Source organism: Capsicum annuum, chromosome 9, assembly GCF_002878395.1.
Source record: "Capsicum annuum cultivar UCD-10X-F1 chromosome 9, UCD10Xv1.1, whole genome shotgun sequence".
Taxonomy (NCBI): Eukaryota; Viridiplantae; Streptophyta; class Magnoliopsida; order Solanales; family Solanaceae; genus Capsicum; species Capsicum annuum.
The window spans coordinates 76,304,832-76,310,286 of record NC_061119.1 but is presented as its reverse complement, the minus strand read 5'-3'; positions in this window follow the sequence as shown (position 1 = coordinate 76,310,286).

Sequence of the window (5,455 nt, the reverse complement as noted above, 5' to 3'; positions counted from 1 at the left end):
GATGCCCAATTAAGGTATTAGGTAGTTGTAATTGACGCAGTTCTTAGGTACTTGAAAGGATCAATGAGTTATATTCATGAGGTTTTGTTGACAAACTAGCCTCCAGGACCTTCGACTTAGCCTATCACATCGTTAATAATCATCATGTTTGCATGCATAACTTTCCCTTAGGTAGACATAATCCCAAGATCCTTCTCATATTGATTTTTAAATCATAATTGTTCCCTTAATTTGTTGACAGGAGTTGATATTGATAAATTCTCGTTCCAAATCAATCCCCCCATTTTAAATCATGAATTTTACTTTGTTTACATTACGCGTATATTTTTAGTAACTATTAACACCCATAGGACTAGAAATCTAATTTCACTCCTCATAGATTTGACCTCATCATAAGTTGACATATTGACAACGACCATCCTATACTAATTTAAACAGTATAGGTGAGTGTTGTCAGTTTATTTGGTTCTCGAGTCTTTTTTTGCATTCATCCCTTTTGATGGAAAATAGCCAAAATAAGCCTAAAAGGTCCTAGGGGTAATTTATCATAAATGACCTCTTTTCAAAAATTTGGTAGTGTTGTTCAGTCCAGAACTTCAAAATAGGATAGTAGCATATCTAGTTTACTTTTATGGGGTACTGAATGAATATCGCATGTTCGGTTAGAGGTTTAGGTATCATGCAAACTTCAACAAAAATTATTGATATTTGGTGCAACAGTTCTTATATGTGAATGTGGGCCTTTGGTCCTAAACATGGAGATGGAAAATTTCCTTCATCATGAATGCAACGGTGGGACCATATTCATGAAGGGTTATCAAGGATCGGGTTGGATTTTTCTTCACCATAATTGCAACCGAACCATCACAAATATGATGGTTCGAATCATCAACCTTTGTGAATGCAAAGAGTTGACTGCAAATGCGAAGGCCAGTTTAATAGACTAGTCCGCATTGAACCTTACAAATGTAAAGGATTGACAGCGTTCGCAACATACTATCACCTAAAGAGTATATAAAACTCATTTTGTTAATTTTTATCATTTTTGGACTTGAGAGCTATGAAAAAGGTGATTTCAAAAGGGTTTCATCACTATTTTTGCTTAGGTTACCTCTAAACCCTTCTTTCTATAATTTCCTAACAATTTTATTTTCAAAATACTTTTAAAAAGGTGATTTCAAATTGGATTTTTGTTTTTTTAACCCAATAGGCTTTTAATTGGGTTTTCTTTGATTTAAAAGTCGACTTGAACTTGATTTTACATTGGTTTTATAATTTAGACTCCTCTTGGTATGAGAAACATGTTTCTAAAATAAAATTTCAAATGTACCCCTTGAAAATTAAATTTAAACTAATTTTGGACCCAATTTAAATATAAATAATATGGGTATCATTATACCCCTTTTGATGTATAGATTTTATTCTTAATAGATTAGTTTATTTCAAGAATTCTTTTAAAGAAAAGTCTCCACGGTGAAGGGTCTATGATACATACTAAGTACAAGTAGACTGTACTCACTCCTACTTTTGTTCCGTTTTGGTGTAGATCCTAGTACATAGGTGACCCATGATGGCTGATCTTGTGCTATGAGAGGTTGATGTTCGTCATATGGGTAAGCTCTAGAGTTTGGGACAAATATCAAACCTTCTCTTATTTTATCTCATATTTATTTACTTTTTGATACAGATTATGTATTTTAGATTTCGATTATGTATTAAATACTCTATACATTTATGATGACAGGTTTTGGGAATTGTTGTATTTCTTTGGATATTTGTGTTATAATAAGTATATGGCCTGACTTCATTATAAAAGTCTTGCATTAACTAGTTTCTTTCTTCTTTGATTTCTTTTCTATTATGGGTGTTAGCTTACCTACCGAGGTTGGGTTGAGGTAGATGCCATCACGACCTCAAATTTTGGATTGTGACAAATTGATATTAGATCACTAGGTTTACAAGTCTCATAAGTGTAAGAGCAAGATGTATAGTAGAGTCTCGCAGATCGATACACTAATGTCTGTATATATATTTGAGAGGTTATAAGATATCTTTGGGAAAAAATTCTCTAATTTAATTCTTTATTATGCGGGTTATTCATACCCAACATTCTAAACTTATATTTTATTCTTTTCCTTACATATGGTGTGGAATAGATTTAGAGATATTTAGGATATTGAGCCAACACCCGTTATTAGAGCCCCAATCAGAAATGAGGCAAAGATCATGGTCGTGCCAGTGGTAGAGGTTAAGCACCAGGATAAGCTTTGCTAGAGGATAATTTAGGGCGGTCACTCCTAAGCTTGATAGTTATTATGATGATGAGGACCATCAAATAGTATCATAGGTTCCATAAAGTTTAGTTTATACCTTGGTGTTATAGGATGTATTGATTTATTTATTGTGTCATCTAGATGGTATCCCCCAAATAGGTGTTCCATTGAGTGTGCCAGGTATTTCTCAAACTCTAGGAGGTATTCCACCGTTAAGACAGGCTCATACTTATGGTTTACCATCTCAAGGGGTATAACTATCTACTGTGATACCCCCTCATGTTGACTCATTACCTACTATGTATACTATTTCTCATGTTGCTTTTGGTCATGTGTTGTCTTCTAATGATCATAAGAGATTTAAGAAGTTATTCCGTTGGCTCCTCCCAAGTTTAGTGGTGCCATTGGAGAGTAATCCTATGAGTTTTTTCTTGAGTGACAAAAGAGGTTTCATAACCTCAGTATCCCTTGAGTCCCATGGTGTTGCCTATAGTACCTATTAGTTAACTATCATGGATAAAAAATTATGATATCTCTTATTAGTTGTAGGTTATTAGGTTCACTTGCTATGATATGGATACAAGTTTTTTAAGGATTTCCTAGAGAGGTTTATGCCTTACAATTTGAGGGATTATATTAGAGACAAGTTTGATCGCCTGGTACAGGGCTCATAACTATTATACGGTATGAGGTACATTTTCATGCACTATCCATATGTCACTATATAGGGTTTGGATAGTAGGTCTATGCTTTTTAGGGATTCAGGGAACCAAAGGCCAAGTCATGCAGATAGAGACTCCAATTTTATTTTTTTCAGGCAAGGAGGGTGTTTTGGTTCTTCTAGGATCTTTCAATGTGATACAGGTGTTAGAGAGTGTTTCATGTGTCATGATATTATTCATTATGAACTGGGCTATTCTCAACTAGTATTAGGTCCTGCCTAGTAGGTTTCTCAACTTCATCTTTATGCTACTACTATATCTACAGTTAGAGGTGGTTCACAGAGTGGTGGTGGTGGTAGTAAAGGTGATCGAGGTAGAGATTGAAGAGCTCATGATGGTGGATGTGGGGTTTCTTAGTTTGGGAGTAGGCGTAGATAATGCTATGCGATGCTTAAGAGACTTGAGATAGAGGCTTTTAAAGTAGTTATCATAGGTATTATCTCATTTTTTCATCATTCTGCTTCTGTATTATTTGATCTTGGGTCTACATTCTCTTATGTGCATACATGTTTTACTATTGGTTTTTATGCTACATATGAGTCTCTTATTGTGTTTATTCATGTTTCTACCCAGTAGGAAAATCTTTAGTGGTAGATTTGGTGTACCGATCATGTATAATGACCTTTGTGGGGTGTGAGACTTCGATAGACTTGATTATCTTACATATGACTGCTTTTAATGTTATCTTGGGTATGGTTTGGATGGCTCCTTATCATGCAGTTTTAGATTGTTTTGGGAAAACGAAGACTTTAGCTACTTCAGGCGTAGCAAGGTTGGCATGGAAGGTTGAATTTAGTTCTGGTCTAAAGGGTTTTTTTCTACTTGCTTGTCGTATGGTAGAGTAGGGGTGTCTTTCTCCTTTGGCTAATTTTTTGATGCTAGTCTTACTTGATCTCCTCTTTTGAATTCTACTCGAGTTGTTAGGGAGTTTTAGGATATGTTTTCTATGGACTTACCTGGTATGCCTCCAAACTAGGTGTAATGACCTAAAGTGTAGGATCTTGCTTTCTTGTTCTTTAACATTTTTCCCTTTCAAGTAGTTTCTATATGTTGATTTTAGAATTTGTGTATGGTTGGCATGGTTCCCGATGCAATCGGGAGTAATTTGGGAAAGTTTGTGATTTAAGTTTCATAGTTGACTTCGATCAACATTTGATGTTCTGAGTTTCGGATGGTAATTTGGACAGTTTCATTAGGTGTGGAATGTCTTATTTAGGTTAGTAATGGGGTTGGTTTGTGTTCAAGCTTCTAGTTTGCATTTTGATCCTCCATTTGAAAAACTAATAAAATATGCCATATAGGGGTCCCGAGGGTCAATTTGTTGAAAATGATTTTTTTTGAAAATATGATGTCACAATTGATTTCAAGACATTGAAAATATTCTAGTATCATAGTTTGTTTGTATTTATAGTATTCCAAACAAATCCTCAGGGTTCGATCGAGTAACTTAGTGTAAGGCATTAGCTGGTGTTGCCTCTTAAGCGGCCAATTGGTTATTAAAGCGGAAGCCGCTTAAGCAATAATGGGCCTCTAAAGGACAAGTCTCTTAAGCACCTATGGGTTTCTTTAATGGTGACTGCTTAAGCGGCGACCAATTGTTTTAGCTATGATCACTTTAGAGATCATTTAGCCGCTAAAGCAGTCAACCTGTATATAAACCTCATTTCATAATTTTTCACCATTTTAGACCGTTGATCTTTAATTTGGGCAATTTTTGATGATTTCTTCACCATGCGAGTTTCTTAATTTTATTACTTCTCATTGATTTATATAACACTCTTTAATCTTGGGTTTAATATGAAATTGTGAAAATTTTCTTGGTAAAACTTAAAAATAATTTTTCTTTGATTTGAACCTCATTTTTAACCCATTTTTTAATGGATTTTCAACTATATATTTCTTTAACCTTGGGGAATGTATGTCTAAAACAATATTATGGTTTTATGCCTTTCATTTTCAAACTCATTTTTGAACCTATTTTGGACCTGACTTAAATATGGGCAATATAGGTATCATTAGCTTTTTTTATGCGTAGATTCTATATTTGAGTGTTATAGTTTATTTTTAGGCTTTTGAAAGGGGAAAGGTCTATGTTGAAGCACTTTAGGCTTGGATTTTATTATTTTGAGGTATGTTATGACTTAACTTTTTTCAGATTGAGCTGGGTAGTTAATGGATAAGTAAAGCATGCTATGGTTGGGGAAATTAACTATGATGTTTTTATGTTAAGATTATTATTCCTGTTACGTGCCTGAGTGGGGGCTGATGTTCTATTGTTATGAACTTGTGATATCTAATATTGCGTTTTTCCAATATGGGGGCTTTATTTGACATCATTAGACTTATTTGTGCATTTAAATGCCTTTATTTTAAATATAATGTCCGTGCGGGGGCTTGAATTATTATTATAGGTCTTATTGAGGATTGATTGACTTTATCCTGATAGAAATGCCCGTGTTA